Raw genomic sequence first — 23,408 nt, 5'->3', positions numbered from 1 at the left:
TGGTTTTACAAAGTGACCTGATAGAGAGAAGTTGGTGACCTCCTCAGGTGATCTTGTGCTGAGCTTTGATCTTCCACTGCTCCTTTACTGTTCCAGTGTGATTTAGACTAGAAGTCCTCCTGAAATCATGTCTTTATTCTGGATTTTTATTTTTTGTTATTTTGGTTCTGAGCAGCTTGTATGATTGCTGCCATAAACACTCTGCGTTCCCCTTATAGGGGATATCTTCCCTTATGCTATTGAGGAAGCGGACTTATCCGCAACAGCTCAGCTGATTAACCATTTCCTACCTCCATAATATCTCAAACCCCTGACAGTCCGTTTGCTTGTGTGTGGTAGACTCTTACAGACTCTGTTTACAATGTTACATGTTACAATGTTGCAGGATTCCTAGCTCTGGGCATTTTGTAGCATTGCACTCAGTGTCTCTATTTGTGCCTCATAGGTTAAAAAACAAAACTTGTGGACTACAGACGTTTACTTGATACCATATTAGAAATGTAGGGCTTTTCCTGGTTGCCATGACAACAGGTGTACAACTCATCATTCATTTATCATTTTTGAAGGTGCTTGTTGATTCTTTTGCTTTACTTTTCAAAGCCGATGAGCATAGGAGTCTTTATAGAAAGTGTGAAGGTTGAGGGCAACCTACTCAGGAGTATACAGACTTCTCTTCCGCCCCCCCCCCCCCCCCCCTCCCGGACCACACAGATGAATCTGATAGATGAATGTAATAGGGAAGTGAGAGGAATGCTGGTGTAACATTTACATATCATCTTTATACTAGGGCAACCAGCTGTGTTACATGTTTTCCAGCTTGGCTTCTTTATTGTGGCATGCTTGCTTATATCAGCTGGATACGTGGTGGTCTTATTTCCCAGAGGATATTCTAGTGTCAAACCTGGTAAATGAACGAAGTAAGATCTAAACAAATGTGCTATTAAACAGTTACTTTGTGATGGTACTACAACCCATTACGTATAGATAATACTGCTATATAACACAGTCTATCAAGGCAATAGACAAACTAGTGTGTTCCCTTCTTCCTTTGCCTTGTGTGCCATAGTAATCACTCACTGCATAGATATGGAATATCCAAGTCTGTCACAGGGTCTGAGACCTCTATAAAGGAACATGTAGCATAAAACGTGTGTGTGTGTGTGTGTGTATAATTAGAGGCAAGGCAACCCTCAGATCTCAGGACTACAGTGGGGTATACTGTCAGCTGTTTTCTGTCACTGTTGCTCCAATCCACTCATACCTGTTTTTGGCCAGTTCAAGATGGCCACCACAATTTTCTAACAAATGCACAATGGGCACTGCTCTGTCACGTGCTGTTTGTGATCAGAGCCAGAATAGTGCATCAGTAGTCTTAACTCTACCTGTGGGGATTAGGTAGTTTGGGGATTGTTTTGGCCATTATGGTCCAAAAACAGGACCCTGAACCGTCGGACCTTGGCGCAGAAGGCCACAGCAGGTAATAGAACTGTCCCCTCCAATCCCAGAACAAGATTTTGTCCTAAGACCGGAGGGTTGCTTTAAGGCTGTATTTACACAGCCAAGAAAACTCACATGAGAATAGACCCCGTTACAAACAATGGGGTCTATCTAAAGGAGTTTTTTTTTTTCCCCTCACAGCAAAGCTGCAAGACTGAAAAGTGCAGCATGCCCTATTTTGTGCAAGTCTCTTATGAGAGCAGTACATACAAATGCGCGGTGTCCGTGTGCTGTGCCATGCTAGTTGCACCCGAGACTCTCAGGTGCAACACTCTATCGCCCTAATAGCTGGCTTTACATCAGTGCATTTGTGACTGAAGGTGCTAAATAGCTGCTTGAGGAAGGGAGAGAACGAGCCCTGAAACACTTTACATAGTTGGTATGTGGACTCATGTATTCGTAATCCTCATGGAGGACTGCCGGTGATTGGGGTTGCTGTTACTATTTTGGATTGAAAATCACATGGTTGAGGGGGAGAGGGCACTGCTGCCCCTCCGATGAGTAGGTTCTTGCTCATATTGTTGATTTCCTATCTACATGATTTACGTATCGCTGATTCTTAGGTCTATTTTGAATTGTTGAATTAGTAGAGGTGAATCAGTGCAACCTGTCAGACAACCACCTGAAATTTGCCTTGAAAAGACGCCTTCTAAAGGGGTGGTGGTTTCAAAAATCGCTAATATGCATAATGTATGGAGAAATTGAAATTCCTTCCCCGGACATCGGTCTGGATAAGGAGTGAGAGGTTTCACTGTATATAGATAATAACCTGTTAGCCTGGAGTCTGGTCTGCAATGTAGCAGCTCTGCTGGAAGACCTGGGTATGATTTGGGTCATGTCATAGGGAAGATATTCTGTGTATACTTGTCCCTGATGACTTGGTATAGAAAGTGCTGCTGTCTTTTTAATTGCTCACACAAGTGTTTTGGCACTGACCTCATTGCTTGCCAGTGCATTATTACTACGTTTGTCAGAGCATCCTTTGTTACAGAACATTTGGGTTAGTTTGTATCAAGTTGCGTATTAGGAGCTGGTGACATGGACTGCATGTGACTGAAATAGAGCTGAGGTTTGTAGAAAGGGCATCTATATATGTCACTAGCTTTTGTCATTCGAACAACTTCTCATGTCTCAAGTCGTCCGTTATTCAGATTTTCTTCCTTACATTTTCCAACTGATCAAACTCTTCAAACTGCTTGTAATTTGACCGGTGAAGTGGTGGTCTAGCTATAGAACCATTTCTGTATATGAAATGTGGAATTTTTTAAGGGATTTTCTGGGACTTAAATTTTTTTTCCCATGGTCCTTTCTGTGTATAAAAATGAAGGAAGGGGAAAAAAAACTGTCCATATCGGAGTGACCAGTTAAATTTGCATTGTAAGTGGTTCTTCCGTGTTCTTCCACTAGTCTATAGACCGCAATTTTATATTAAATGGTCAGTGACTTGAATTACCTGTGTTAAAGCGTATGTGACTGTTCTGAATAGGCTGCTGGTTTTATCCCTCACGTATACACATTTCTACTCCTTTTATGGTTTGTGCCCTGTATCTTTCACCATTCTCCTCTGCAGGCTGTATCTTATTCTCAGTTCCCTCTGGAGTTGTTGGTTGTCAAATATTTTACAATGTGTCCCACCCCCTATTTCTTAGATCGAAGAGAAAATGCTTAAAAAATAATTCGTACCTAGAGCAAAAACGTACCGGAGATGAGGGAAAACACCCCAAAACGTTGTTTGTAGTGTTTACTATTTACCTGTTGCTTACAACTAAAAGCTAGCCTTTATTCTTTTACTAAAAAGGAAAAACACAACAAAATTGTGGAATACCCCTACAAAAAATGCATTTTCTGGAACATTTCATAACTCCGTGTTGACTTACAGACATGGTAAAGTTTAATCTGAGAACGCCTTAAGGAAAATTCTATGCCGGTTTATTTGCCTTTCGGTAGCTTTTCAATGGCTCAACAATATAACTTGTTGCAACAAGTCCTCAGGGTTAAATACAACTTTGCTGCATTATGTAACATGTGACCACAGTTTTTTTTTTTTTTTTTGCCAAAAAGTGACAATGACTAGGATAATCTTCGCAAAAGTGAGTTTATGGTATGTACACATGGTGGAATCGGTGTTGGATTTTTGTGTGCATTCTGCGCAGACAGGGCGGACCCTATGCATGGAAATTCCTCTGCATTTACAGTAGCAGCAAAGTGGATGAGATTTCAAAAATCTGGTCCACAAGCTGCAGAAATGGCCCGCACAAACTGATATGCAGTGCAGAATTCAGTTCCGCAGCATGTCAATTTTATCACCATTCCTGCTACGGTGACTTCTGCGCAGGAATATGTGATGTAGCTCACTTCAAAATCCAAACCAACTGGGGCAGGTTTGGAGGCAGGAATTCGGCTGCAGATCAACCCCCATGTGAACCTAGCCTAAAACTGCAGCTAAGGCTGGATTCCATAGGAGAGTATGATATCAGGCTCATATTGCACAAATGCACTTGCAATATGGAAGGTGAGGCATGAAACACTGCGTAATTCCGCTGGAAAAAGAACACATGGTACTTATGACTAATTTCAACTGGTGCATCTTTTTGCCATGCTCAAATGAACATCCCTTGCGGGCACAACGTGTAGTAAAATATGCCGAAGCTTGTGCAAAAAAAAATCATCAATCCGCAAAAACGCTGCGCTTGGGCGTGTGCAAATACATGTATGCTTGTGTGAAGCCGGCTTTAGGCCTCCTTTTGCGCACACTACTTTTTAAAATTTTATTTATATTTTCTTTTTCTGGTGGGTTTGTTTCCTTAGTGAAGCGTATGCAAAAATAGAAAAATTGCCAAAGCTTTTACGTATTTTATTTTATTTTTTTTCCCCTTAGGCCAGGAGTGGATTCAAAAGGAATAGGAAATAGATGGCCTATACCTTTCAATCCTGCTGGCCTTGGCTAGATAAAGGTAACAAAAATTGGCTAATTTTCCAATTAACTGAAAACGCCCTGTGAACGCTGCTTTCGAGTTTTTCATTGGAAATAAACATTGGGATGATTTTCTGATGTATACCTCTGTCATATGCCACGTGTATATGCATATGGGGGCATCAGTCACTCTTTCTGGCATTATTCTGTGCTAGTTTAACTAATGTCCTTTCCCTTGGTCATTAGTAGTTGATAGATGAGGGTTTGCCACTTGGGAACCCAGTCAATCAGCTGATCGTCCGATCAGACCTAGTCTTCAATTCTCAGAGGAAGCAGGGGGAGTTCTGCCTTTACTCACATTAAAATCAATGAGAGCACCGTGCTGCCCCTGTACTTTGTGTTCGGGGTGTGACGTCCTGACCCTGAGAGGAGCAGGATGCAGTGCGGTGTTCCCGTTGATTTAAATGGGAGTGAAGCCAGCACTCCCCTTGTTTCCTGATACCATTGACTATGCCTAGTCCGCTGCAGTGTGCAGCAAGTTAGGCGATCAATTGATGGGGGTCCAGAATGCCCGCCCATCCACTAAGGATAACCAGAGTGCTGGGCAGCACATGCGCAGTACAGAGGACCCCGCGCCGTCGCTATGAGATGACGCTGCTAGTGCAACCATTCTGCAATGATTGCAGAATGACCGCTAAATGGACGGCTTCCATTGACTTCAATGGAAGCCGGTTGTACATAGCCCGCACCAAATCCTTTAAAAAGTGTGCTTCCTTTTTCTTCAGCATCTTAAGCGGATCAGTTTTGGTACTGTTTGGCTTGTTTATCTTCCCCTCCCTTGTTTGTCTCCAGTGCTCTGTGCAAGCTCAGAAATAAAACCTTATACAAAAGCGGAAAGGAAAAACTGATGAAAACCAATTGCTTTCCGTCTTTTTTTTTTTTTTCTTCAGTTTTTCCCATTGACTACAATGTCAAAAAGGGTCCTTTTTTTTTTTGTTCTGTTTATTGAACTGAAAAAAAAAGCGCACCAGTCTGTATAATGAAAACGGAAAATTGAGAAACTGATTTCACCAAAGTCCTCATATTGAATGCATGTCTATGGCCAGAAAAACTGAAACGTTTTCCTTGTGTTGCTCCCTTGACGGAAAGCAGAAATGCTGGCCTGAAATGGTCATACAAGACATCCTTTTATCCGTCTTAGTCACACAAGTCTGTCACTGATCAGCAGTGTTCCCAGCGCTGTGGAAAGGGCTCCTCATAGATACATGTAGCAGTGTGTATATAATGGAGTACTGGATACATTTTGAGACGACGTGACCTGTTGTGAAAGTGTTTGCCCTCCCCTTGTTTTTCAGTACACGCACCTTTCATTTTTCTTCTTGCTTTCAAGGCCGATGCACCAGAGTCTTTCAGACAAGGTATTTCTCCTGAGGCAACATGTATGTACTGTACAGTATTGGAATTTTGAGGTCATGTGAGGTCACCGTGCCTAAAGTAGAAGGCTGTTACCTGTTGCTGGCACTTCTGTGCATCATATAGAATTACAGATTCTTATGGAAATTGTTCCTAGGATTAAATAGCTGGACGTTTCAGTAAAAAGAGTCGCCCTGATATTAAAATTTACCAGTGTGTAGTAATGGAGTAATCGCCACTCCTCCATAACGACACTGTCCTGTTAATTTGTATAGGGGGTCCACCTCCTACCTCCATCTTTGTTACAGCCCAGCATTGTAGCCCTCTGGGAACATAGCAGCTTGGTTTGCATTGTGTACAACACATGTTGCATACACATAAATAGACATTTGTCTCACTACTGAAGCAATAACACAATTGTGTAGGCATCACATTTGCAGATATATGACTACACACCCCAAGTGATATGATTTAGATTTGACCTTTTAACGTTGCTACATAGAACTAATAGCTTTTCTCAGGTGTGCTTTTTCTGAGATGACAGTCAGTCGGCACTCATCTGGGGTCTTCTGCTATCAGTGTTTCTTGGGGGAATATGGTGGGCAGTTATTAGGGGGCACATGTCTGTGGGAAATATGAAGTCATATGTGCAGTGTACAGCCTTGGCACAGATTAATGTCAGGTGCTCTTGAACGCCTACAGGTTCCAGCATGACAGAATGCTGAGACTTCTCTAATACTGCAAGCCAGTGCCCTAGTTGTACCCCCAGCCACAGCACCCTCATTGTAGTGTCAGCCACACGTGCTCTCCTCCTGAAAGGGGTTGTCTAGAACTGAACTATTGCTGACCTATTCATGGGATAGGCCATCAATGATTGATTTTTGGGGTCCAACGCTCTCCTCACATCTGCATTAGAGGTCCCTTTCAGATCTGTTCAAAAAGCTGCGCAGCATGGCAGAAGCCAGAGAGACTCCATTCTAGTCAAGGGAGTAGAGGCTAGATCTCACATTCTGTAGTACTGTTCCTATGACAGAACAGAAGGCATAGGGCAGATGTGAACATGGACTTACTAATAGTGATGTGGATTATTTTCCATACAGTAGGTAGACTTGTCTGTTGTGAGCACTTTTAATTCCAAGTCTGTCTTGCATGTTGGTATTTCTAGGGAGAGCATTTGGTACTTCAGTGTAGTCTGATCTGCTTGTCCGCACTGGTTTAATCTCCCTTTGGAGTTTCATTCTAACCATGTAGTCCTTTTTTCCTGGTATGTTAAGAACTAGTAAAGTGAGACTTCTGTTGCTTGGCTATTATTGGTAAGGCATTTAATTTATAATTTTGTTGACTGGGGTTTTTCATTAGTTGTACCATTTTTATTTTTGCATGACTTTATTTACAGCTTCTAAAACTTTAGAAATGCTCACTTTGGTAGTGTGTATCAGTGAGACAAATACTTCTCATAAGAATTCAGTATATCTTATAGCATAGTGTTCAAAACAAGAAAATGTTGGATTTGACATGACTCATAACTTCTGTTATCACAGTGCACCATGCACTTTGTAATTCTGCGTTTCTGTCATTTGCTTGTATGTGTCTTTTTTTCCTTTTTAATGTAAATGGTACACTGGTGATCATGGTGATGCTGTGAGTTTTGTCGTTCTGGGATACTCATTCATAATACAAGCACGAAAATGCTCATGTGAAAGTAGGATCAGACAGTCATACCGGTACTAGTGCATCTAGTCTCCACCGGAAGAAAGGGTGGAGACATGGGTTGGCTGGGTAGTGCTATAGGCGAGGGGCCAGTGCAAGCCCCCCAAGAGTGTGTTGGCTGCTTCCTGCATACAGCATGTCACGTCTCCAGTTGTCGTGTGTGTCCCCCCCCCCCCCCCCCCCCACTCACCCCGCACGCACACTCCTAACCCTCCTGTCACTCTCCCCTCCTGGCTGCAGCGCTGTCAGTCTCCGCCGGTGTAACGTCATCTCCCTTCCCAGCTACTATCACTGTTTCCGCCGCTGTGCCTTCCCTATCGGCTCTGGCACTGTAACTCTCTCCCCGCAGAGCTTCCATCTGCCTTGCAATCTATCCTGCGCTGTCAGTCTTTCTCTTCCTGCCCCCTATATTTCCGACCGTCTCACATCATTTACCCTCCTGGATCCTGTGACTGTCAGCGCTCTGCCTTCTCCTGTCCTGGCGCAGTCGCTGTCAGTCTCCCGCTGTGACTTTCATCAGCTCTGCAATATGTCCCTGTATCTGCCGGTGCCACTAAAGCATGGCCTGCTCTGCGTCTCCCAGTCCACTGACGCTTCTGAGCCGCTGTCAAGCTATCCGTCTCTGCTCTCTCCGCTGTCTTCTGCTGCAATCACAGGAACTGTGGGCGTTCCCCATGTTTCCACCAATAGTTCCGATGGAGACAAGATGTACCAGTAATACAGTAATTGACATTCACCATATATCTACTTTATGTTGGCATTCTTTAAGGGAGGACGTGGGGGGGGGGGGGGGGGGGGGGATTTATGGATTTTGGGGCTACAATTTGCACTATTTGTTTTGAAGAAGCATTGAGGAGCTAAAACATAATGTCTCTCCCCCCCCCCCCCCCCTTCCCCCAGGGATGGTGCGAGCACCTTTGACGTCAGGTGTTTCATAGTGTTAGAGCACTGATTAAATGAATGGCTGAAAAGAAGGGGTGCTACTTGGTTTCTGAAAATCAATTTTTTTTTGCGGAAATGATGGAACCCCAATAATGGAACCCCTTTAAGTTCCCATAGACTATAATAGGCATATTATACAGAAAATGCTACTTTAAAAAAAAAAAATCTGCTTGTGAGCCCCCCACCACCATCCAAACTGTGCATGCTAGGCTTTGCAAAGCAAGAGGTGTGAAAAGATGGCTGTGCCTCGCCCTGTTTATTTTCCAAGGTAATCAAGGATCGGTCTTGCTGAAATCCAACATACCTGATCCTTCTTTCCGACGTGTTAGGCCAAATGTCCACATGCAGATTTTAATTATAAAATCTGCACGTGTCTCCTGCGCGGGGAGATCCGCAGCTCTAGAAGCCCATGGGGGAAAGCAGAACATTTAAAAAAATAATGCACTGCGCATGCATCCAGCGCGTCCGGATGCGTCCGCCATGCTGAAGAAAGAGCCTGCCTGCGCAGAGGAGATCCCCGCTGGAGAAGTAAGAAAACCTTTTTTCCTCCCAATGTCCACGGGCATGGCTGGATTCTGCTGTGGGATTCAGCAGTGGAATCTGTGCGTGCAAGTAGACATTAGGCCTTAGGAAACTGTTCCACTGCCCCCATACACGTTAATGACAGGTTAATTTTTATTAAACGTCGTGGTTCTCCATGCTCCAGACATGGCCAATCCTTGGTAATGTAACAGATCTTGACAGGAGTGAAGGGGAAGGAGTTAACACCATATTCAGTGTTCTTGTGGAGTCTCAAAGGAAAAGGCATTAACACATTGGAAATGAACAGTATCAGCTAGACAGATGGTAGCAAATGCATACTTCTGCCAGCAGCAAACACCATTTGAGTCATCCTCGCACATACTAGTAGAGCAGATGGAGTTGCTCAGTAGAAAATAAGTTCATTTTACCAAATCTTTTTGGAGTGTAACTTAAGAACCCAGCAGTACAGACTGATCAAGTATGCATTTACAAGGAAGGACTCATGCTCACGAGGATGACCTCACATGGAGTGTCTAGCTTACAGACTGGTAATCAGACTGCCCCTTGTTATGGCTCTACCATCTCCATAGGTATTGCTAAGGAGCCTAGAGCATGCTTTGGGTGCTGCACTACAGGGGGAATCTGACTTTCCCATTGGTTATCCTATGAATATCTGATGGCTGTCGTCACAGGAACTGCACCTATGTAGAGAACAAAGGGCCCCTGACTCGCATGGATTGAGGCTTGGTTGTCCTGATCCCAATGCAGAAATCATCCATGTAAATGGCTATGACTTTACATCAATTTAAAATTACCCATTAGTGCCAAATCTCTAGATAATAGTTGGATTATTGGAAATGAGGAAGTGCTGCACTTTACTGGTATTTGATCATCCAATTAATAAAAAAAAAAGACAAGGCAATATTGGCAGGTAATTCCCATTTAGAAATGCTGGTAGAAGTAACAAAGAATTCAACCTCAAGGCTGGGTTCACACGGGACGGATTTGCTGCGGAATTTCCGTGCGCGTTGTCTGCACAGAAATTCCGCACGCTGCTCCTAATCCCAGGATTAGCCAGAAAAGTGGACAATCCGCAAGGAAACGAAAATTTAAGTAGTAGCATGTAAATTCTTTTGTTTTTTTCTTTCTGCAGCGGCCTCTCTTCTCTCTATGGGGGGAGATAGCCGCAGCGGAAAAGCAGGCGACAAAGCTGCTTCAAAACCTGCAGTTGTGGTTTTCCAGCGGAATTCTTGTGGATTTTCGGTGCGGCCAATCCGCGTGAATTCCGCTGGAAATCTGTCCCGTGACGTTTTGTTTTGCCCCTAAACGTTCTGTTTTGAACATTTCCGTTTCTATTAGCAGTTTTGGCTTGGTTTCTCTCATGTGGTGGTTTTTTTTTTGTTTTTTACTCTAAGCCCAAAGCTGGATTCACGCGGCGGAAATCCACGGCGTTATCCGCAACTATTAGGTTCTATTGAACCTAATAGCTCCAATGTTCACGCTGCAGAATTCCAGTGTGAAAGCGCGGCATGCTCTAATTGCCGCAGAAAAAAGCACAGCCCGCTTCCTTTGTAGTCAATGGAAGCCGACTGTCACACAGTACTTTCGCTGTGAGCACAGCGGAAGTATTGCGTGATTCCACGTCATCGCTGGCCGTATCATCGCCCACTGCTGGCGCATCATGAGTATGGGATCCTTGGGGGCGCCATGACTGATTCCGCTGGCTGAGTCCGTCACGGCCGTGGGCATGAGGTCTTAACGCCTGTGCGGTTCACCATTGCCATTCTTCTTGATAAATTAGAACTGTTATTTCAGAAGACTATAATAACTACTTTAATGTTAGAGTTGTCAGTACTGGTAATAAAGCTCAATAGTTGTCTTAAAGATATGCAAATTTTATAACCTATAGCACTTGGCATTTATGCTTTAGACTTTGTTCACACTAGCTATACCGAAATAAAATGAAAATTATAAACTGAAGCAAACAGCTTTGTTCTATTTTTCAATTGACTTTTCAGTAGTTTCCTGAACAGGAGGTAAAAGTGCAGCAATCTGTGCTTTTTGCTCCAGTTTTCTAAAAGCTCATTTGTGACCAAACATTGACAGACACATTGAAACTGAAGAGTTTCAGTGCATGGTCACAAAAAGCGTTTTCACACAGTTTTTAGCTGCTTCCACGACAGAACAGCTACACGGAAACAAGCTCTCTGGTATAAACATTCCTCCTTTTTTTTTTTTTTTTTAAACCTCGATTGCCCATACAACTTTTTACCACTGCTGCTAAAGGGCTTTATTCTAATCCAATCTCCTTTTTACAGCACTGCATCTAAAGCTTGGCACAGGTCTCCAATGCCAGGGGTAGCGGGTGCTCTGCTGCTATAGCAAGTTCCAAGCAGTTATTCAACAGCGTGGATAGGAGAAACCTCTGATCCCTGATGTTAACCCCTTTACATGCCATGGTCAATGCTGCGACGTGTAAAAAGCTGACAGAGGGAGGGGGTTTCCTCTGTCTCCCTTCAGACCCCCACAATGTGATCGCAGGTTTCGGATATGTTGCTATGGCACCCAGAGGCTTGAATATCGCCTCTGAGTCTGCCAGCTACAGTGGCCTATGAGGATCAGCCTCTGGCTGAGCTTCATAGGCTTTATAATACACTGCTATACTGGAGTATCAGTAATCATGAAAGATGGTGATGTTCAAGCCCCCTAGTGGGACAAAAATAGAGAATAAAAATATAAAAAATCCACCTCCCCCCCCGCCCCCCCCCCACCCCTTTACACTGTGTGTGGGGTTAAAAAACAAACACAAATCTGGTATTTCTTTGTTCATAATGACCTAAAGAAAAAAGTACATTTAACCCGCACGGCGCATGCAATGGAAGAAAAATATGCAAAAAAAAAAATTGGGAAGATGGCTCATTTTGGTCCTTGACCTACAACAGGAGGCGATCAATATGTTCGATACCATTAAAAAGCACAACTTATTGCACAAAAACCCTTCACACAGCACTATTGACAAAAAAAATAAAAATGTTAGTCCTTGAATGTAGTGCTAAAAATACATTTCTAAAAAAATTTAAATGGTGGTAAAAAATCTATATAAATTTGGCATTGACATGACTGTACTAGCCTGCAGAATATTATACTGGATAGTGAATGTCAAACGTGCCAGAATTGTAATCAGATTTTATGTTCCCAAAAATCGGATAAATTAATAGTTCATGCCGCGAAAAACAAGCCTACATAGAGCTCTGTTGAAGGAAATTAAAGTTATGGCTTTAGGAATGTGGTGAAAAAAACCAAAAAATTAGTCAATAAAGTATTCTATATTAAAGGGTTTTCGAGGGACAATACTATTGATGATCTGTCTTTAGGATAGGTCATCAATAGTTGATCAGCTGGGGTCTGTTACTCGGGACCTCAACCGATCAGCTGAGCTGCCGCATGCGGTCAGCGCCGCAAATACAGAGGTCGGAGTGAAAGTCTCCACCCTGACCTCTGTGTAGTGGCCGGCGCTTGTAACTGCAGGCACGGCTCATTGAAATCAACGCAAGATGTGCTTGCAGTTACAAGCGCCGGCCACTACAGAGGTCGGGGCAGAGACTTTCACTCCGACCTCTGTGTATTTGCGGCACTGACAGTATGCACCTGCTCAGCTGATCGGTTGAGGTCCCGAGCAACAGACCCCAGGCGATCAACTATTGATAACCTATCCTGGGGATAGGTCATCAGTAGTATTCTTCCTGGGGAAAACCCCCTTTTAAATCAATGACCATCTGAGCTAAACGTATACATTTGAATCATTACTGGTGTTTGACAGTGCATAGTAAGTATAAACTTCCTGATGGGTATGTTTTGGATCTCCACAGTTGGGGTCCAGTAGAGAAACTGCTCAAAATTGGAGAAGTGCTACTGTTTACTGACGCCAAACAAATGTTTTTTTGTTAAAATTAGGGAAGGACCTAAAAAAGAAATGTAAAAACTTTCCTCTTATTACTCATGACCTCTTATTCATTGTGTCCGAAAAGCTTTTCATTAATGGTAGAATGCAAACTGGTATGGGCTGATTCCAATTGTAGGTGAGCTTATATCCCATTGCAGCCTATAGTAAGGCCTCACAGTTTACATATATCACGTCGGGACCACGATAGCTTCAGTGATGTGGGGACGCATTCAATTGGAAGGTGACGGGGCTCCTCTGTATTGTGCGGGGGGCTGTGCCAAGTGTGTGAAACTAGTCCAAGGCCAACGGTTGGGCAGTCCTGTTGAATTGCTAACAATGAAACGTAAAATCTATTGTGATAAACCTATATTGATAAAGTACTGCCATGTGAAAACCATACTTAATTGGCAAATGCGGAAAGCTGGGCTTGCACATAGGCTTCAAACTGATCTTACAGATGGGGTAATAGATATTATGGTAGTAGAGAAGCAATCTAAGCCTCTTCCTCTGTGTTGATCATGAAAGCCTCTCTAGGATTCTAGATGATGGAGTTGTCTTACAACAGTGGGGACTGGCAGACCCATTTTTAATCTCTTCCTGCACCATGAACTACATTTATATCCTTGGGCTGCTGGGATTTGGCATAGCGATGGCTTTGGGTTCTGAGCCGGTGTTGACTGTATTTTACAGTTGGGTGGTCGTAGCTCCTTAGATGCTGTGGTCAATAGCAACTGTGGCATCTAATGAGTTTGACAGGGGCTCTTCCTCACCCATTAGTATCCTGCAATGCAATTGTGGCATGCTGATAGCATGTCATGGAAGAAGGGGGGAGTATATTGGGAAGCCCTTATGTGCACTTTGTGCAGAAGTGAGGTGTATTGTATTAGTGATTGATCCTCCTAGTGATTAAGCCCTATAGTGAAACTTACAAGCCAAGAAAAGTCCATGAAAAATGCTTAATGTAAAAACAAGCTATAGATATTTGCTGTCTCCACGTGTAATATCCTGAACACGTATAACTATAATTCATTATTTATACTGCACAGTGAATGCAGTTTTAAAAAAAATCTGGAAAATTTGTCATTGTCAGATGCCATCCTTGGAAACCTATTCGTGCCAGGACGACAGATCTGGCCTTTTATTGATGGAACATATCAGGCAGAGATCAATTGGCAGATGTCGTCCAAAATATCAGCATTCACAGACGGAATGGTGAATAACAAGGCTTTTAGAAAATAGCCATATGAAATCATTAATGCATGTATAGTTTTGGGGTTTTCGGATCGTCCCCTGTAAAAGGGCCCTTACACTATACATCGCTGAGGTCTGTAATTGGCGGCTTCAGTCTTGTGCTTGTTTACTTTACTGCCGTAATGGCTATATAAGATTGGCAGACCACCAGTGGTGGGGATTTAACATGCAAATACTGCTAGCAATTTTTTTTTTTAGAAATTTTAGCATAATTCCTGCTTTTTGATAGACTTTAAAGAAAAATTACTGCCCCATTCCTGAACATCTATGACTGCACTAGGAGCTCACTCACATGGGAGTACGTACGCAGTGCAAATGCCTGTTTTCTATTGGGCTTACACACACTTGCGGGTTTTTTTGTAAGAGGAAAAAAAAACTGCAACATGTCATAGGCACTAATATAGGCTATGGGGACTTAACATTACTCAGCAGGTACACCTGTAAATGCGTGATATGCAGGACACGTGTAAGTTAGCATAAAACACCCGGTAACTTCCCTACCAATAACCTGATCAGACCCTGACAACTTTTATATTTAAAGGCGCATACAGACGACTGTTTATCGGCCGGGTATTCATGCCGGCCGATATACAGCGTCTTTCTGCAGGGGGAGGAGGCTGGAAGAGCCGGGAGCAGTGCTCTGAGCTCCCGCCCCCTCTTGCCTCCTCTCCACCCTCTCCGCCCCTCTGCACTATTTGCAATGAGAGGAGGCGGGACAGGGCAGGGCTAGGTTCCTGTGAACTTCTCCTAGATCCCCCAGCAACTTACTAACTTGCATATACCGCCATATAGGTAACCCCATACAGATCCACATTCTGCCCTAATTTGATAATTTGCTTTCTTAAAATAAAGACCACTGCGCCTAAAATTACCTTAATTAAGCTGCCAGCAAATGACTGAACTTTAATCAGTCACCTTATATATGACCCTTTGGACCAAGTATGTGGTATAGAATCTACCAGTCCATGGTAAACTAACTATCTGTAGCACACGATGCGTTTCTGCAGCTCTATGTAAGCGGTTTCAGCAGAAATGTAAACTATATCAAAATATACATCTGTTTTTGAGGTTTTTACTAACACATCCAACCCTGTTGGTGGACTGCATGCAGGTCAGACGCACACCCATATAAGCTTTTGGCCATGCTACTTTCTCAGCCGATCGGATCCTGACATCTTTTGAGCGATAATTGTTGTCTAAATGGGCCTTTACTCCTTGCAGCTTAACAACTTCTAGGGGCTGGATTTTTTTTTAAAATAAGTGTATTAGTTACTGACAATCTAATGATATTAGTTACTCCAGCTTCATTAGACAATACCTGGGATCAAACGCCCAAGGTAAGTATAAAGTCCATCAAATAAGCTTGCAGATTTATTTTTATTTTTTAACTTTGTTGGAACCCCCCTTTTAGTTTGTTCTGAAGCCTTTTGAAGCAGGGTAAGGGTGGCTTACCATCTGCGTTGGATCGGGGAGCAGGAAAGGCAATCCCTGTGGCCGAACGGTTTCATCTATGGACAGAACCAAACACCACTGGAAGTACCCCATTGACTATAATGGGGTTCTCCTGCTTTCTACTCCGTTCTGGGACAAAAGGAAAAGTGTTGCATGTAGCACTTTTCCTTCCAGATTTGCAATGGAACCTACGTCTGGAGGTTTCGATGCAGACGTGAGCCCGGGCTATGTTGTATAAACTCGTTACTTCAATTCAAACTTTAGTGGTTGATTCACTTGACTGTCATTGCGTCTAATAGAAAGGGGTGTGGAATTTTAGAAGTGTGTCCATATTTATTTTTTTATTATAAAAACAACCACAGAAAATGACAGACAACTCTGCATTGTCCGTAATATGGATCTCGATGGTAGATGTGTTCTTTTTCCAACAGATGCATTTCCCTTGACTTCTTTAAGCGATTCTCAGCACCAAATCATCCGATGATGCCTGCTGTTTTTACTATTGTTGTGTACAGCCACTTGGTGGTACATTTTTGTGGAATTGAGCTTTTATTGTAGAGAAAGTGGGGTAGATTTAGTAATTGAGTAGTTGGGCAGTGTAAACTACGGAGTCTTTAAAGAGATGCCAGGATTTATTTAACAGGGCAACTGTGATAAATTGATGCATTTTAGACAGTCTAGTCTACTGGATCATTCATCAGCGTTGAAAAATTGCACTCCCTGGGCGAACGGACCCCCCATTTACACTAATGGAGTTCGTTCGATTTTTGGTCTGAGTTTACAGAACACAATATCGCAGCTTGTGCTGTTGTGTCCTGTTTACTAGCGGAAATCTGCGTCGCTGCTCTGAACGGTACCTCCAACGCTGAATTGTTGACACACAATGTCCTTCACAAAGCCACATTTCTATGCTGAATGATTTGTAAAAGGTGTCAAACGCCTGTTAAATGTGGTGCAGATCACGTAAGACCGTTTTCTGATGGAATTTGTGCCACAAAGCTGGCGAATTTTCAACAGTAGATCTTCCCCAAGGCTCGCCGTAGACCAGGATCCCACACGGGCATAGTCATATGGGTTAGCCTTTATGGATATTGGTTTACTCACACGAACATTCAGGGCCTGTATTGTATGTTAGTAGGAAGACTTTGAACTGCTTTTCGCAACAGTCTTTGCCATTAAAGTGGTTCTGACGCGAATAAGATTTTTATGCTTTAACAGCCATTGTTCCCTAGCCAGCCTAATGGACACAAGGAACCCAGGTTTTGTGGCGTGCTAAAGCCTAAAAACCTATTGCTTACCTTTTTGTTGTACAGCGGGGGTCGTCTCCCAGCAGGCTTTCAGCTTCCTCTGACGAGCCAGGACAGGCCGCCCCCTTTCGGAGATTGCGCGCAGAAAATAGGTGCCCTCTGGCAGGAGTCAGGACAGGCCGCCTCTACTGCGCATGCGCAGAACTTGGAGTTCAGCCAGTATGGACGGGCTGCCCACAGCAAGCACTGCTTGTGACGTGGCGCCCGTCCGTTCACCTTGGAAGCTGCTCACGGACTGAGCAGAGCAGGAAGCGGTCATTTTGACAGCTCCAGCTCTGCTTCAAGAAGCTACAGAAGATGATAGAGGGGACATGCCTGACAATCGGTCCTGGCTAGGCAAGGTAAGTTAAGAACATATTTATTTTTTTTTTTATGTCAGAAACCCTTTAAGCAGCCGCAATTGAATTATTTTTGACATTGGCTAGTTATCCCATTTCACATTATTCTGGGTTTTTGCAGAAGTGGCTAACAGATAAAGGTCTGTACAGGTGAAGCACATGGTTTTGGCTGTACAGCTTTCTACTGTCCTGTGGGTATTATTGTATCTTGACACCACCAGAAGCTTTGGGTTTGACAGGAGCAACACCCCTCACACCCCCAGCTTCCAATTGGGTCAAGGCTGGAACGTCCTAGCAGCACAGTGTGCATTGATGTGTGGCTGCCCTGCAGCCTTATGCTGAGTTAGTTGTGTTCTTAGCCTTACATTATCAGCTGTAAATGCTGCCATGTTACCATTGTACCATGGTAGCATTAACATCTAATACTGTAAGCCTAAGAAGATGACTAACTCTGCTTAAGGCTGCAGGGCAGCCACACATCGATACACGCTGCAGCTCCGGGGCAGCCCCGCACCTCTGTGCTCCCTCACCTCCGCTCCCCCACTCACCATCTGCAATGCTGCCGCAGGCCCTGCTTGTGGTCCGCCGCCGGCTCTCTGCTGCGTCCCATGAGCCTGCTGTCAGCTTCACACTGGCCCCCACCTCTGTGCTCCATGACGGCTGCTGCCATGCTCACCGCTTCCACTCTGCTCCACTAGGCCCGCTCGCAATGCTGCCGCAGTCTGTGCTTGTGCTCCTCCGCCGGGGTGGGCCCTTTCTGGGAATTCTTAGTGGCCTTCCAGTGCCTACAGGCCAACCAGCTGTCCAGCCAATCAGGTCCTGGGGGTGTCATCCCCTGTCAATCTTGACTCCACCAGGACTTCCTGGTGGCGTCAAGATACAATAATACCCGACTGATCAACCCATGTAAACAGGCAGTATCATTTATGAATGACTACCTATTTGTTGTGAATGGAGCAATCTCCGGCCTACTCCTCCATTCACTCAACGATGCTCATACCTGTGTAAAAGCAGAGGAATGGTTATTGCTGGGGCGACCTTTTGGGCATCTGACAGGTTGTCTCAAGTGAAAGAGCTCAAAGCCACTGAAGTCCGCCTGAGGCTCTTGCTATGTACTGTCCCCATTGTCATGGATCTGTCAGCCAATCTCATACCTGGCTTTCTTCCTGCTTGACACTTGTACCTTTTTTAAAGGAAGTCTGTCACTAGCATAAACAAACTGAAGAAAGATTTAGCAAGTATGGCCGCTGGCAGTGATTTTCTTGGATTGATAATATACTGCTGCAAAGTACAAGGGCAGGTATAGACACAGCATGCAGACAGCCAGACTGCTATATGGAGGAGCAGCAATATACCGATGAGTGACCACTTGCATACCTACCGCATATTCGGGGAGTAGAACTTAGATAAGGCATACAAAGGGTGGCAATCCCACTGATACGTGTAGTACGTCATGCAGGCTTACAACCTATTAATGATGCCACTTACGATTCAGACCAGCGGGCTGCCCTGTATCAAGACTAAACCACAGTGGCACCCTGGGCTGCCCAGCTGTCTGCATGCTGAGGGCTGTGGTTCTACACCTGCCCTTCGTGTTTTGTAGTAGTATGGCTGCTGTTAGCCCAAAATGTAGTAAGACTTCCCTAACAGCTGCAGTATTTTGCAGTTGTTTACTATTGTTGCTAGCGGAACTGACCACCTCCACTGTGGAGAGCAGATCTAACTCCATGTGATGGGTGGCCAGAATCCCTGGAACGCAGTAGCGCCCGGCCACCGCTACACTCTGCTGTTTCTACACATTGATCAACAGGAACAAGTCCTCATGACGTACAGGAGGAGTATAATGGTGCTTGGCATGTGGTCTGTGTGCAAGTAATGGTAATGCTGAGAATTTAGGTTGCACAGTGTCCGTCTGTAGGGCACACCCCATCCCCCCCCCCCCCCCTTTCAAACTAGTGTCCCCCAGCTCTCTATTTAGAGACGGAATTGAGAAACAAAAAGCATTTTCATCATTTTATATTTACTAAATTGGCCATTCCAGGAGTGGAGACAGGTGGTCTTCTTAAAAATGCATGTCCTCTGGAATAAGTCATCAGTTAAAAAAAAAAGCAGAATGTGCTTTCAGGGCCCCTTCACACAAGTCTATGCGCAAAAATGTTCGCAATGTGTGTGCGCTATGAACCAGGTTGGTTTTTTTGCGCATATTGGCACAGGGCAGTGTTTTTGCGTACGGGACACTATGAAGGTATGATTTATATATACGATATATATATAATTTTTTAATTTTTTTTTTTTTTTTTTTTCTTTCCGGAATTGTGCAGCGTATCGCATTTTTGCACACCTCCCATCGATTTCTATCGGGACCTTTGGTGCACATAAATAGATCATGCTTTTTTTTCTTTCTCTGCATGCATTAAATGCGCGCACAAAAAAGGAGACTAAGCTTATTGAAATCAGTGGGTTCTATTCCCTGCACATTGTATGCACAAATGCCTATGTTTGAAGGAGCCCTAAGATTTTTTTAGCAGAAGAACTTAATGAAAGGGACTCCTGCAGCGTTTCCCGGATACAGTGGTGTGAATGAGCCCTGGGCTGTAATCCGTGATGCAGCGGTCATGTAAATTCTCTATTGTAATCTTCCTCTTTTAGCTGAAGCTTGTCCTCCTTGTAAATATCTTCCAGCTTCTTCTAGAAGAGGATCTTGGTGACGCAAACATCATAGTTACTCTCCAGGCCTCCGAGACTACAGTATATTAAGACATTTCATTGGGGACCATGTTGAACAATGTTTTGCAGAGGTAATGAAATGCATTCCGTGAACTGTAATCCTCTGCGTTACAATAGGTTGCTATATAGAGATGGTTATAAAGTGAGGGGCATACTCTGTTTATAATGGGGGACGTATTTTGGTAAGCGGTACGGCCAATCAATGTCATGAATTCTCCTGAGTGAACACCGAAACGACTATAGTTTAATTTTTCTTTTGAATTTGACCTGAAAATTACAAATTGTAAAGTTTTTTTTTTTGTTGGAAATGCATGGGGTTGGTAGTCCTGCTCACTGCAGAAAAGTCTGCTAGCTGCTGCATAACCTAGCATGTAAAAACGCTTCTTCCTGTACACTCGTGGAAAAACAAATTGCGATTTTTGCGAGTGGAGGAAAATTGCAGCATGTCCTATTTCTGTGCAGATTGTGCACTCACAGCTTCCATTGAAGTCAATGGAAGCCGTACGACCCCCGGTGCATCTGCAGTTGACATTCTGGATAGGTTGCGGGTACTTGTGTCATGACCTGGCGACGGTGTGGAAAAAAAAATCTAAAAAAATCTATACTGCGTATGTCTGTCGGCTCGCCGCAGCCTTCCGCAGTAGAGATAAACAAGAAAAATGACAGGTACGTGCAGACGCTGGCTGCTGTCGGGGCTGGATTCTGCTGTTGGCTAACGCATACCGAATCCGACCCGTTCGTGTGTAACTGGCCTACTTGGGTTTAATAAGACTCAGATATATACATTTGATAGAAATTGAAACAAACTCAAGAAGTTGTGTTGCACAACATCAAACATTTCCACGTCAGAGGTGATCAGTAGGAGTCGCCTTTGTCACTTCACCTGGAACCTGTAGTCCAGTTCCTGCCATACACCTTATGGGGCAGTGATGGCGAACCTTTTAGAGACGGTGCCGAAACTGCAATCCAAAACCCACTTATTTACCGCAAAGTTCCAACGTGTCAGGGGGCGGGGCTTATTACGACATATGATTTTACCCCCGTCATTCTAAAAAGGACAGGGCTGCTTCAAAATAGACAAGGTGCAGATTTTGACTGCTCTTTGGATGTGGAAATGCTGCAGAATGTCCTCAGCGGAAATTTCTGTGGCAAATTCTGCAGCATTTCCGCATCCAAAAAGCAGTCAAAATCTGCACCCGTCTAGTTTGAAACAGTCCTGCCCATTTCTGCCACATGTAAACACATACTCAACCACGGTAATAGTGACCCCTCCCTCCCTCCCCACTGTGGCCCCCAGTAGAATAGTGACCCCACGGCAGCCCCCCATTATATGTAAGCCTCACTGGAAAATAACACTCCAGGCCAGGTAAAATGAAAAGCATAGTTAAATGCATATGCTGACCTCTCCTGCAGCGCCTGCTGCCAGCGAGTGTGGTGCTGCCGCCAGTGCTCAGTGTCATGGTGCCACTGCCGCTACCTTGAGCGTCTGCTGCCAGCGACTCTGGTCCTACTGGCCCTGCATATGCTGCTGCCGCCGCCCCAGCCTCTCGTGATACCGCCAATGCTTCCTCTCCTCAGACCACACATGCCCCGAGCCAATCACAAGCTGGGGGCGTGACTGCATGTTAAATTCCTGTATTATGTCGCCACCGCTAACTTCCGGCGGTGACCTTATACAAGATTACCGATGTCGGGATGGGGGGGGGGGGGGGGGGAGATCCTGGCTGCACACTGCTGGGATCAGCACCCCTAGCTGCACAGTTCAGTGAATGCTGTCGGGGAGCCACAGCCCCTGCTGGTATTCACTAAAGTGGTTAGCGGCCGATGGTGGTCCGTGCCAGCAGGGAGGGCTCTGTGCCACCTCTGGCATGTGTGCCATGGGTTCGCCACAACTGCTATAGGGTATCACGACTGACTGATGCAATGGCTTCTGTGATGGGTCCTCGCAGATCATGCATTGTGGGTGGTAGGGGGGCATGTAGGCTATCTTAACACTCCTAGAGGGGAAAAAAATCACAAGGCCTAAGGTCTAGGGAGCGTTGAGGTCAAGGAAGAAATTCACTATCCTCACTTCTGACTCCATTGTGAGCATAAAACCTGGGATTTCCTGTTCCGGCTGCGGCAGAAGCCAAATCAGTAGCGTCCAGGTATGAAGTCCCCGGGATTGTTTCCTCATGGGAAAAGGGGCTGTACACTTTCCTACAGGTTATAGCGCAAAACACATTCACCTTGAGGGACTTGTGCATGTACTCCCTGTAGACCTGTAGGTTTTCCCTCCACCACATTCTGACATTGTTTGGTAACTGTGCCCAAAAGCTGGAAGGTGGCTTAATCTCTAAATACTAAGGCTGGGTTCACACAGGGCGGATTTGCCGCGGAATTTCGCCGCTGCAAATTCGCCTGCGGCCGCTAATCTCTGCATTAGCCAGCCATGTGGACGAGATTTCTGAGAAATCTCGTCCACACGGGACGGCTAATCCGCTGCAGTAAGTCAGGCAGGAACCGTGGCTGCGGCGACTGCAGCCGCGGCTTTAGAATATGCAGCATGTCTATTTATTTTTTCTTTCCGCTGCGGCCACAGAGGAAGAGCGAGCGTCCGGGCCGCTTCAAAGCCGCCGCGGGTTTTTCCGCGGCGGTTCTCCCGGCGGAAATCTCGCGTTTTTTGCTGCGGCCAAAAACCCTTGCGCCCTGTGTGAACCCAGCCTAAAGGTTCCATGAAACCATCGCTCCCCATTAGTTTGCATATTCTTGCAGAAAGAACATCACTGTCCTTTTTTCAGTTTCAAGGCCCATAACAATTGCAGTTGGGAGAGATAATGCAACTGCTTGTGCAGAATCTTCCACATAGTCGGCTGTGGGACGTCCAATTCTCTGCTTGTTCTGACGGTGGATTTCTGAGGACTTCATGAAACTTGCACGGACGCGCTCCACTGTTTCCACGCTTGGGGCTTGTTCACACAAGTATATATGCAGAGAATAGAACCCATTGGTTTCAATTACTTTGTCCACATGAGCATATTCTTTCATGTAATGTTAATTGTGTGACACTACGCAACCTGTCCCGTAGAAGGCAATTGCAATGAATGGCTGCATAAATATGCAGGTAACCTGCGCATTCACAAAATGCTGTGTTTTTTTTTTTTGTATGTTTGCATTTGCAAGCACAAACAGCTAAGAGGGCAAAATACAGATGCATTTTGGAGTACCACTTACAAATTGTGCACCCACTGGGTGGAACTTCACCAAACTTTGTTTGAAAATGACATTGCACACTAATGGAACCTGTAGAAGTGTTGTGTCCTTGATTTTCACATCTGGCTTCATTAGCAGACGTTTAGTCTCGTATCCCACTAGTGACGACTACGGCAGATTAACACTTCTTCACATTTAGC

The 23,408-nt window shown here is 44.6% G+C and overlaps 1 protein-coding gene across 5 annotated transcripts in view; it reads left to right on the top strand.

Annotated features, from left to right (window-relative positions):
- ATP2B1 (ATPase plasma membrane Ca2+ transporting 1) overlaps nucleotides 1-23,408 on the top strand; it is a 109,074-nt gene that overhangs the window by 1,451 nt on the left and 84,215 nt on the right. The window lies entirely within an intron of this gene.

The sequence above is a fragment of the Eleutherodactylus coqui genome, chromosome 2 (genome assembly GCF_035609145.1).
Source record: "Eleutherodactylus coqui strain aEleCoq1 chromosome 2, aEleCoq1.hap1, whole genome shotgun sequence".
Classification (NCBI taxonomy): Eukaryota; Metazoa; Chordata; class Amphibia; order Anura; family Eleutherodactylidae; genus Eleutherodactylus; species Eleutherodactylus coqui.
This window is presented reverse-complemented; position numbering and strand designations above follow the sequence as displayed.